At 38.0% G+C, this 13,180-nt stretch overlaps 1 non-coding gene across 1 annotated transcript; it reads left to right on the forward strand.

The window, feature by feature from the left end:
- The first annotated feature begins 3,094 nt into the window (after window positions 1-3,094).
- On the forward strand, window positions 3,095-3,157 carry LOC136407337 (U7 small nuclear RNA). The gene has a single exon (XR_010751882.1). It is a non-coding gene; the product is annotated as a U7 small nuclear RNA (small nuclear RNA).
- Window positions 3,158-13,180: the final 10,023 nt, after the last annotated feature.

Consider the following 13,180-nt stretch of genomic DNA (forward strand, 5'->3'; position numbering starts at 1 on the left):
CTTGGGTCCAAGCTGGTGAGCTTTGCTCAAACCAGATGAGCCCGCACTCAAACTGGCGACTTGGGGTCTCGAACCTGGGTCCTCTGTATCCCAGTCCGCTCTATCCACTGCACCACCACCTGGTCAGGCTGATAAGGGGTTAATAACCAAAATTTATATAGAACTTACAAAACTCAATACTGGGAAGACAAACAATCCAATTTAAAAATGGACAAAGAACCAGAAGTCCTGCAGGCATGTTCTCTCTCTCTCCCCCCTTCTCTCTCTTTCTCGCACCTTTTCTCTCTTGTCCCCTCTTACCCTCTCATCCTCTTACCCTCTCCTCCTCTCATTCTATCAGTCTCACCCTCACCCAAGCACTCTTCCCCACCTCCTTCTCAGGCATGCTCTCTCTGAAGCACCTTCTAGCTTATCCCCCTCTCCTTCCCCTAGACACATATATCTTCACTTTCTTTCTCCTATGGTCTAAAGGCCCTTCTTTTGCCTCTTAACTTATTTCCTAAGCCCACACAGACCAACTGGCTAAAAAGAAAAAAGGAAACAAAACAAAAACAAACAAACAAACAAGAGGGCAAAGGACCTGCACAGACACTTCTCCAAAGAGGACGTACAGATGGCTAGTAGGCATACAAAAAAGACTTGCTGTCACTAATCATCAGAAAGATGCAAACTAAAACCACAACAAGATACCACCTCACACCTGCCAGAATGGCTCCCATTAACTAATCAACAAACAAGTGCTGGTGAAGGTGTGGAGAAAACAGAACCCTCCTGCAGTGCTGGTGGGAATGCAGACTCATGCAGCCACTGTGGAAAACAGTATGGCATTTTCTCAAAAAATTAAAAATGGCCTGACCAGGTGGTGGCGCAGTGAATAGAGTGTAGGACCGGGACAGAGAGGACTCAGACTCAAAACCCCAAGGTCATTAGCTCGAGCATGTGCTCATTTGGCTTGAGTGCGGGCTCACCAGCTTGAGTGCGGGGTTGCTGGCTTGAGCGTGGGATTATAGACATGACCTCATGGTCACTGGCCTGAGCCTAAAGTTCACTGGCTTGAAGCCCAAGGTCGTTGGCTTGAGCCCAAAGTTGCTGGCTTGAGCAAAGTGTCACTCACTCTGCTGTAGCCCCCCCCCCCCCACCCCAGTCAAGGCACATATGAGAAAGCAATCAATGAACAACTAAGGTGCCACAACGAAGAATTGATGCTTCTCATCTCTCTCCCTTCCTGTCTGTCTGTACCTATCTGTCCCTCTCTCTGTCTCTGTCACACTCACACACACACAAAAATTTAAAATGGATCTGTCTTAGGACCTAGCTAGCCCACTTCTAAAAATATATCCTATGAATCCAAAAACACTAATTCAGAAGAAGATATGCACCCCCATGTTCATTGCAATCTTGTCTACAATAGCCAAAATCTGGAAACAACCTGAGTGTCCATCAGTAGATAAGTAAATCCTAAAGTTGTGCTACATTTACATAATGGAATTCTACATGGCCATAAAAAAGAAGAAAATCTTATCATTTGCAACAGCATGGATGGACCTGGAGATTATTATGCTAAGTGAAATAAGACAGGCAGAGAAAGACAAATACCATATAATCTCACTTATATGTTGAATCTAATGAACACAATAAACTGAGGAACAAAATAGAAATAGAGTTAGGGTCACAGGGAACAGAAGAACAGCTGTCAGAGGGAAGGGGTAAGAGGGTACTGGATCAAAGAAGATGAAGGGATTAGTCAAAAACATATACACATAACACATGCATACAGACAACAGGGTGGTAATTGCCAGGGGGGAATGGGGTGTGGAAGTAGGGGTGGGAGGGAAAGAGGGGGCAATCGGTGTGGAAAGAGGCTTTGCATGGGGCACGGGTGGCATGGTGCTGGGTGTAGAAGGTGTTCTATTGAGTGGGACACTTGAAACCATGTCAGCACAATAAATTAAAAATTAAAAAATTAAAGCTTTTGGAATAGACAAAAATTTCTTCAAGACAAGTTATTTAGAACACAAAAGACACTAATCATAAAAGACTGACTTCATTAAAATTAGAACTACATTTACTCATTAAGAGACACAAGCAGCCCTGGCCGGTTGGCTCAGCGGTAGAGCGTCGGCCTAGCGTGCGGAGGACCCGGGTTCGATTCCCGGCCAGGGCACACAGGAGAAGCGTCCATTTGCTTCTCCACCCCTTCGCCGCGCTTTCCCTCTCAGTCTCTCTCTTCCCCTCCCGCAGCCAAGGCTCCATTGGAGCAAAGATGGCCCGGGCGCTGGGGATGGCTCTGTGGCCTCTGCCCCAGGCGCTAGAGTGGCTCTGGTCGCAACATGGCGACACCCAGGATGGGCAGAGCATCGCCCCCTGATGGGCAGAGCATCGCCCCCTGGTGGGCAGAGCGTCGCCCCATGGTGGGCGTGCCGGGTGGATCCCGGTCGGGCGCATGCGGGAGTCTGTCTGACTGTCTCTCCCTGTTTCCAGCTTCAGAAAAATGAAAAAAACAAAAAAAAAACAAAAACAAACAAACAAAAAAAAAGAGACACAAGCAACTAAAAAGGCAAATCACAGATCGAGAGAAAATTTTAATGATACTTAAATCCAATAAAAGACTCACACCTAAATCAGTAACAAAATGACAATCCAACTTTTTTAAATGAGCAGAAGACCTGAAAGTGTTTGTCACTAAAGAGGATATTGAAGAACAATCTCATAGACAACAAGCATATGGAAAGGCATTCAATATAATTATTTGCCACAGAAATAATTAAAATATAACATAACCTACCAGAATGGTTAAAATTAAAAAGGATTGTCAATATCAAATATTAACGAAGATATGAAATAACCAGTTTGGAAAACTGATGGCATTTTGTTCTAAAATGAAACATACGCCTTCCCTAGGATCCAGCAATTCTACTTCTAGGTGCATACACACTAGTGCACATGTCCACCAAAATGTGTTTTAAGAATGTTCACATCAGCACTATTCATATTAGTTAAAAACTGGAAGCACAAATGTCCATCAAGAGAAGAATGAATCAATTACGGCATAGTCTCACAATGGAATATTACTCAGTAATTAAAAAGAACACCTAAGTGCTTACAGCTCTTTTTGAATTTGTCTAGTAGGTCTTTCGGTGTTTGCCGGAAGGCCCCTAAAAAACCCCCAAAAAACCAACACCTAAAGATACTTGCAACAAAATAGATGAATATTACAGACATTATATTAAGTGACACATTTATATAAAATTTTAGATCAGGCATAATGAGAGAAGACAAAATAGTGATTCTCTTTTGATGGTGTTATTGACTAGGAGGAAAACCTGGAGAAACAATGTTCTATAAATTTACATGGATATTTTCATGGGTCCTATAGAGCTTTTTTGAGGAGTTCTGCTGCAACACAGAAAATCAGGACAGTAGCTGGCAGAGACAGTGGGGCTAGATGTTTCCTCAAGGATGGGTAAATAACATTTATGTGCTCATAGGAATAATTCACAGCAAGGGACACCTGATGATGATAGAGAGGATGATGGAGAGAATGACGGAGTAATGTCCCTGAGCAGGGTGGGAGGGGATGAGATGTTCTGATTAAGTGGAGGAAAGGGAAGTTTTGTAGCAGCAGATGAGAAGCCAGAATGTACGTAGTTGTATAGCGTAGATGTGGTGATGGCAGCCAAGGAGGTTCTTTTCTGATTGTTTCCCTTTTCTTGTAGAATTAAGAAGCAAAACTGTCAGAGTCAGATACCAGATAAAGAAAGACATTTAGAAATGTGAGAAGAGAGGTGAAATAATCAAGAAAGCACAGTGAATGGACCATGAGGCACTATGGTTCACTTAAAGTTAGGGTAATAGACTTATGTGGTTGTGCTTTTCTCCAGTTCCAACCAGCTGCACAGGTGCAGGCACCCGGAAGGAGCACTGGATTTAACCAGCTCTGCAGTTCTGCCATTGAGGTGTGATATCTGTGAGTGAAATCATATACCTGTTCTTAGCAGCGAGGGTATAATTAGCACTAGGCTTTTTCCATGGCCAAAAATAGGAAATATCCTTAATATTTTTAAATAAGTTCATATTAATATATAAAATTTAATGTTACAGGGATCTTCTGAACTTTTGGTATTATATATTTGTATCTTTTTTTTCTGGCAGTGAAAATCTTGGGTCCTGATCAATTCTAATACCAGTACTACTATCAGCAATAAAATTACGTAGTGAAGTTTCAGAATTTCTTTGCAGTAATTTTTATTCTTAGATCCTGTTAAGGATGTACAGATGGAATAGCACATTCAACATTTGCTTGGGATAATTATTTCCTCTACATGGATCTCACCAATAAGAAATTAAAATAGGCTTTTTTATTGTTGGAGTTGAATTTGAACACTTACATTGTACATACCTATTGGTTTTTTTAATATATATACAAAAGACACTGGTAAAGAAGCTTAAAACTGCATGCCAGGTGATACTCATAGAAGTCTTGTGTCCATGCTTTCTCCCCATGCCCTTTTCATCCCTTGCAGGTAACCATTTTACTCTGTAAGGCAAGACTTAAACATTTATCTTTACCTTTGGGAAAGGACTGGAATCTATATCTTGTTGATGAGGTAAAATAATTTACAGAAAAATGTCAGCTAACATATATATTAGAAATTATTAGAAATATCTTTCTTCAAATCTTAGTGAAATGATTCAGACAAGGATATTTAACCATTGGCAAGCCCTGGCTAGATAGCTTTGTTGGTTAGAGCATTATCCTGACACGCCAAGGCTGTGGGTTTGATCCCCAATCAGGGCACATACAAAAAAACAACCAATGAATGCATAAATAAGTAGAACAACAATTCTTTCTCTCTCTCTCTCTCTCTCTCTCTCTCTCTCTATCTTTCTCCTCCCCTCCCTTGCCCTCTCCCTTCCTGACACAGAACCAAAGTATCACTCCACAGGTTACTTGCTAATTGCAAAAGAAAAGCATATCTTACATGTGAGGCACTGTCATCTTAGCAAAGTGAACAAATTGAACACATGTTCACTGATGGGATGACAATATGAAATACACAGTATTAACTATGAAGCATTCTTGCCAAAAAAATTTAATATGATTCTAGCCAAATCTTTGGGCTAAACTGCCAGTTAATGGGAATAGTAGAAATAAAATAAGTTAAACAATCAGACAAATCCAGAGTGCAGACCATCTGACCAGCAACTGATCCGGTTTCCTCTAATAGGCAATGTCAAGGGGGTAAGTGGCAGAACTGTTCTAGGTTAAAAGAGACTAAATGAGATTAGATTTTAAAAAGATATAATGACTCACAAATAGGAACATATTCACATCAGGTACGGAAAAGTGCAATACTTTGCAACATTAAGCAACTCATTTTTACTCATACATTTGTATATAAAAAGTTGAACGTATGTAAAGTAAGTTACTAAATCTTTACATTGGTAACAAAATGAACATTTTGTTGAGTTTTATTTATATAAGCCATAAAATAATATTTTACTAAAGCTTCAAAAAAATTAAAAATTTTTAATTAAAATTTTTATTTAAAATTGAGACATTAATTATATTTGTATTTTGTCTTTTAGTTTTAATAAGTAATTTTGAATATTTAAAACAACTACTTTGAAACTAAATAATTTTAGTATTTATTTTAATTTTTGATGAAAATATTTAAATATACATTTAGAATACATTTTTTATAATTCATATTCCTGTCAAGAGAAATTACAAAAAAATTCTTATTATAAGAATGTAATGATTTTGCTAGAATGAATGCTAGACAAATGAGAAAGTTTCCTCAAATAAAAATTTAAAAAGAAAAGGTAAGCACAAAGGAAGAATAGCCAAATATATAAGAAGAGAATCAAAACAAGCAGTTATTCCTGTTGGAGAGGGCTGAACAAAAGAAACACAAGTGTTCATCAGAGACAGATGTCTTGCCTGACCTGTGGTGGTGCAATGGATAAAGCGTCGACCTGGAATGCTGAGGTCTCCGGTTCAAAACCCTGAGCCTGCCTGGTCAAGGCACATATGGGAGTTGATGCTTCCTGCTCTTCCCCCCTTTCTCTCTCTCTCTCTCTCTCTCTCTCTCTTCTAAAATGAATAAATAAAAATTAAAAAAAAAAGACAGATGTCTTTATCACTCACCCAAACACTGCTGTTCAACACCCAGATATGTTCATAATTAAATTCAGTCATTTCTGATACTTTGTACTTTGCTCTATAAATATAATAATGCTACACATCTTTTTATTATGATGAAAATCTGCCAAGGTAAGAACAAACAATATATTTTAAGTTTGTTAGCTTGATTCAAACATTTTAAATATTTAGACATACTGTATGTTGCTCTCCATTTGAACCTTTGCCTGGGGCCCTGTAAACATTAGTGATGGGCCTAACTGCTATTTGAAATAGCAAGAATAATTAACCATTATTTATAAAGTTTTCAGAGAAAACTCTTTAATACTAAAATGTTAAACAATTTATACCTATTGAAGTGTCCTTTACATGTAAAAAGAAACAAAAAGAACATTTCAGCTATACAAAGGCTAAGAAAATATACCATCCAATAATCCTTCTTGGAAAAGTTACATGAAGGTGTCCACTAACAGACCCAAAATTAAGATCTCAGAATTGGGAGATTTCCGGGAAGATGGTGGTATGAATGCATTCCTACTGCTCAACTCTCTCAACCCCAGCCCAAATACCCACTTCTCCCACGTAGGCAGGTAGAATGCACGAGCTCAATCTCAAATCCGCTCAGATCTCTTCAGAATGAGGGAACTCCAGACTTTCCCTTCTAAGCCAGATGAAAGCCAGGGGTCCTGTAGAGCAAGACCCCCAATGAAGAGTGAAAAGTCACAGCTCTGGCCCTTGGGTGTAGGAGGAACTGATACTTTGACTCAGTCCTTCCTGCCCCAGACTCTGAGAAATCAAGGGAGCAAAGTTCTCCTAGAGGCTAAACAACCTTTTGACTTGAGTACTAGAAGGCTACAAGACAGAATGGCTACTGTTTCTCAGAACTAGTGTAGTTACACCGAGGTCAGCAGCAGGACTTGTACCCATGGATGCAAAGAAAAAGAACAAAGCCCCTCACCTAGCAGCCAACAAGCAGAACACCCAGAACCGAGATTACCTCCTGAAATGAATTGCTCAAAGGCAAAGCAGCCACTTTAAACATACAAAGTGAAAGTGCTAAGGAAGTCTAATTACAAATCACAAACCACGGATGAAAATTTTAAAAATTAAGTGGCTTAATCCAAGGATAGAACAATCACTGTGTCGGCCCCCATTAATTAAAAGTCAAGTCAGAGGCCTATCTCAAAACATTTGGCAAGCATGTAAAAGAATGGAACTCAAGAGAAAGGATGACAACTTACCTGAACAGACCCAATAGCATCTCATAAAAAAATCAGAGTGCCAGGAAAAGTTAATGAAATACAGATGAAAGAAAGGCAATAATTAAACAAATAAAACTTAATTCTGTAGACTGGAGAGGTTAGAAGCCTCTTTGAATTATTTGAGAAAATATATACCCATAGATTAGTTTCACAAAACTATCTCAATAATAAATCGTACAGGTTTCTAGACTGAAAGAAAAAAAAGAGAGAATAGGAGTCATCTCCCTACCCCACTCCCCCAAAAGATCAGTATTGAATTTTTAAAAAATTTCTAACAATACATCAGTTTAGCTCCTTTCTTAATCACATTTGTGTCCCTTCTTGAGTATGTTGCTAAGATGGTGTCGACAGCTGGTATAGTCTCTGAATATTCCTGTCTGGGAACATTTTTTTCACTCCGCAAAGTGAAGGCTATCTTGGCTGGGAAACAGACACATGTACAGTGTCGTGTGCCAGGCACTGTTCTAAGCACTTTGGAAGTATTGACTCTTTTAATCATCTTAACAACCCTATGAGGTAGATGGTTATAATTCCTATTTTACAGATGAGAAATGGCCATACAGAGAAGTTAAAATCTTGCCCAAAGTCACAAGCTTGTCAGTGGCAAAACCTTTTCTCTCTGCCAATATCAGCCAATGTGCAATATATTAAAAGCCATAAGCAGGAGAGACATTATATAAAAAGCAATTCATGCAGATAGAATAGTCATACATCTATAAGCACTAACAACATACATATATGATTTTTTTATTTTTTTTTACAGAGACAGCGAGAGAGTCAGAGAGAGGGATAGATACAGACAGACAGACAGGAACGGAGAGAGATGAGAAGCATCAATCATCAGTTTTTTGTTGTGACACCTTAGTTGTTCATTGATTGCTTTCTCATATGTGCCTTGACCATGGGCCTTCAGCAGACCGAGTAACCCCCTGCTCTAGCCAGTGACCTTGGGTCCAAGCTGGTGAGCTTTGCTCAAACCAGATGAGTCCGCACTCAAGCTGGGGACCTCGGGGTCTCGAACCTGGGTCCTCTGCATCCCAGTCCGATGCTCTATCCACTGCGCCACCACCTGGTCAGGCCATACATATATGATTTGAGTTCAAAAACTTAAATTTGTGGATAAGAAAAAAATACCATAACTCAAATCATTAAATGATATACTTGTAAAAGTATTTATAATGTAAAACAAATAAATAGCTCTTAGAAAACAACAGTAAAAAGCAGCTTGACAAAAAAATGAACAAAAAAATTATGCAGAAGAGTAAATATTAATAAGCAACAGGGTAAATCCAAATAAACATATGAAAATATCTTCAAAATGTTACTATACAGAGAGCTTTTAAGTAACAATGACATACTGCTTTACACCCAGCAGATTGTCAACAATTAAGAGCCTGACTCAGCGCCTTACCAGAGCCCTTACTGTGGTTGACAAGGCCTATGTAAGCTAGTTCTAAACCACCTCTTCTGACCTTTCTTTCCACTCATCCTCTATCATTCCACTCAGTCACAGTCTAGCCAGTGATTTTTTTTTTTTTCCAAAATAAAACACACTGTCCCCTCTGCCTGAAACATTCTCTCCCTAGATATTAACACGGATGCTCTTTCACTCAAATCAGGTTTTTGCTCCAGTCAATTGCTCAGAAATGTGCCCCGATCACCCAATCTAATCTAGGATTCCCCTCCCGTAACGCTCCACCTGCTTAATCCTACTTTATTTTCCTTCACAACACTATTGGTTACCTAGTATAACTGATTGTTTTAGGTACTTGTAGACTGTTTATTAGATTGTATTAGTTTTATTGCATGGTATTTGTTCACTGCCTGTCTCCCTCGGTCAACACTAAACTCCATGAGGGCGTAAACTTTTTTACTCTACTACATTTAATAATATAAGACACTCAATAAATATTTGTCGACAAAATGAACAAACATACAATGAGCGAATACCTAACACTAGTGAGGGCACTAATGAAACAGAACTCTTCTATACTTGTGGGCGATATGTGAATATATAATAACATGTTTGAATTATATAAAATTATGCATGTGTTTGATAACATTCTCTTTAACCCAGCAATGAGTCACCAGCCCCATAATCGAAATAAAACTCTAAAATATAAGGACATATACATATGAAGGATGTCTATAATGGCAATACTAGAAGAAGAAGAAGAAAATTAGAAACAAGGATGCTTGCTCATCAATAAGGATATAGTTGAATAAAATGTGGTACATACACAGCATAGATTGCAGAGGCTTTAAAAGAACTGAGATTAGATCTGTGCCTGGTGACAGGAGGATTTGTATTATATAGAAAGCAAGAAAGGAGAAATACAAATAAGTGTATACAATGTGAGCCCATTTTCTAAAACAATGACTAAACCTCTACTCTATACATGTGTGCACATATAAGCAGAGTGAAAGGTGAGGTAACAAAGTTTTAATAATGGTTATGTGGGGTCTGGATATGGATAAGAAAAGAAATTCTTTTGAAAAATTTTTACACCAAAAAACACACAAGACATATCCCCCTTATGTACAATTATACATGTGACAGATACTATATAGGTTGTCTAACAGCCATTTCCTATCATTCTTTCTTGCTATCAGTCTACCTCTCTGTATAGAAGCCAAAAATGCCAGAAGCACTCTTTTCCAGCTTCCCTTGCAGTTGAGACATGACCATGCGACCTGACAAATGTAAAAATTTGCTAGGGTCTTTTAGGTAAGACTTCCTTTTTCCTTAAGAGATACACAAAGGGTACCTTGCTCCTGCTTTTGAACATAGTTATCTGAGAAAGTTATGGCTGGAACTGTGACAGCCATCTCATAACTCTAATAGGGAAGACAAGAAAATCAAGAGAAACCAGTTCAAACCCCTGACTTCAAGGCTGTAAGTCCTGTAACTGTCATCATCTAGCCTCATTATCTGCTATTTCACTAATGAACTTCTATTGTTGGCATTACTTTTAGTTAAAGATTTGGGTCAACTGCAGCCCAACATATGTTAATTAGCCCTATGTTTACATGAATATCATGAAAGCATGAACATCTGACTATCAAAATATTAACAATAGTACTCATGCTTTTATAAATTGTTTAAAATTTTAATAACCAAATATCATTTATAGAGTTAGATTAAAGCTGATTTATTTTTAAAATGATGACTTCAATGTCAGGCAGTAAATAAGACAAAATAGAGATAAATTTAAATGCTGTAAATGTGATTATAAAACAGTGCAAATTGTCAAAATTTCTACTTAATTAAAGAAAAGCATTGTAAAAAATGAAGTATTAAAAGTAATCTAGTCTGAGCAGTGGTGGAGCAGTGGATGGAGTGTCAACCTAGGACACTGAGGTCTCAGGTTCAAAAGCCTAAGGTCTCCAGCTTGAGTGTGGGATCATCGACACAATACACAATACCATGGTCAATGCCCTGAGCTCAAAGGTCGCTGGCTTGAGCAAAGGGTCACTGGCTCAGCTGGAGCCCCGAGGTCAAGGCACATATGAGAAAACAATCAATGTACAACTATGGTGCTGCGACTATGAGTTGATGCTTCTCATCTCTCTCCTTTCCTGTCTCTCTCTCTCTCACAATAACAATAATAATAATTATTATTATAATTGATAATAATCTAGCCTTTAAAAAAACATTGACAATTTTGAAGCACTTTCTTAAAGAAAGGGGCTAAAAATATTACATGTCACAGAATAATCAACACTGACAAAGAACAAAGGATACAAGTTTAAGGATGTTTGAAAACTTAAGATATCTGCTACAAGAATCAAAAAAAAAAAAACACTAGAAAGACATAAGCAAATAATTTAAAGCAACACACTGAAAAAGTATCAAGCCTTAAAACAAACCTGAAATATTACTACCAAAGATATAAACTATAACAATAAATTAATCTTCTACATTAAAGACAGATGACCTCAGAAAGAATTAAAAATGACCAAAATCTGGTTTCCAATTGAATATAATAGATTGAGGAAAAATATGCCTCCCTTCCCATAATTACAATGAAATAACAATGAAGAGGAATATGGACTTCTCAGGTGAAATAGCTGTACAAATCAGCATCTTTCCCTGGACAAAAGTAACAAGAATATAGCGAGGAGGAAAACCTGTGACACTTCTCATTGAAACACAGAAATAGTATAATCCAGTAAAGTATACACACCAAAACATAAATATCGTATACATTTTGGACCTGACATTGTACGTTAGAAATCAATAGAGACCACCCAGTGGTGGCAGATCTCGGGGAGCACTAGCAAAAATATAACTACTAGACTAAAAGCCTGAATAGACTGATAACTAATGAAATTGAACCAGTTATCAAAAAACTCCCAGCAAACAAAAGTCCTGGACTGGATGGCTTCACAAACAAATTTTACCTAACATTCAAAGAACTAACACCTATCCTTCTCAAACTATCCAAAAAAATTCAAAGGAAGGGAAGTCTTCCAAGCTCTTTGTAAGAGGCCAGCATTATCCTAATTCCAAAGCCAGATAAGGACAGTACAAAGAAAGAAACCATAGGTCAATATCCCTGATAAATGTAGATGCTAAAATCCTTCACAAAATATTAGCAAACTAAATCCAACAATATATTAAAAATGTCATATACCATGATCAAATGGTATTTATTCTGGGAGACAAGGCTGGTATAATATTTGCAATTCAATAACATGATACATCACATAAAGAAAATGAAGGATAAAAATCACATGATCATATCAATAGATGCAGAAAAAGCATTTGATAAAATCCAACACCCATTTATAAAAACTTTATGCAAAGTGCAAATAGAGGAAACATATCACAACATAATAAAGGCTATAGATAAACCCACAGCCAAAATCATACTCAATAGGCAAAAAGTAAAAGCATTCCACTTAAGATTGGGAACAAGATGGGGATATCAGCTTTCACCACTCTTATTTAACACAGTAGTGGAAGTCTTAGCCATAGCAATCAGATAAGAAGAAATAAAAGGTATCCAAGTTGCTTAACCAAGTGGTGGTGCAGTGGATAGAGCGCTGACTTGGGAAGCTGAGGACCCCGGTTTGAAACCCCTAGGTCACTAGGTTGCTGGCTTGTGTGCAGGCTCATATGGTTTGAGTGCAGACTCACCAGCTTGAGTGAGGGGTCACCAGCTTGAGTGTAGAATCATAGACACGACCCCATGGTCGCTAGCTTGAGACCAATGTCACTGGCTTGAACAGTCACTGGCTCAGCTTGAGCTTCCAGTCAAGGCATATATGAGAAAGCAATCAATAAACAACTAAGGTGCTGCAACTACAGATTGATACTTCTCATCTCTCCCTTCCTGTCTGTCTGTCTGTCTGTCTGTCTCTCTCTCTCTCTCTCTCTCTCTCTCACACACACACACACACACACAAAACATATCAAATTGGAAAGGAAGAAGAAAAACTGTCATTATTCACAGATGACATGATACTGTGCATAGAAAACTCCACCAAAAGAATTACTAAATCTAATAAATGAATTTGGCAAAGCAGCAGGAGACAAAATTAATATTCAGAAATCAGTGGCATTTTTATACACCAATAATGAACTACAGGAGAAAGAGATTTAAAAAAACAATTCCATTTACTATTGCAACCACAAAGAAATTAAGGTACCAAAGATTAAATTTAACCAAGGAGGTAAAAGACCTGTATTTGGAAAATTACAGGATATTGAAGAAAGAAACTGAGGAAGATATAAGTAAGTAGAACCATATAGTGTGTGCATAGATTG

This window comes from Saccopteryx leptura, chromosome 5 (assembly GCF_036850995.1).
Source record: "Saccopteryx leptura isolate mSacLep1 chromosome 5, mSacLep1_pri_phased_curated, whole genome shotgun sequence".
NCBI classification, from domain to species: Eukaryota; Metazoa; Chordata; class Mammalia; order Chiroptera; family Emballonuridae; genus Saccopteryx; species Saccopteryx leptura.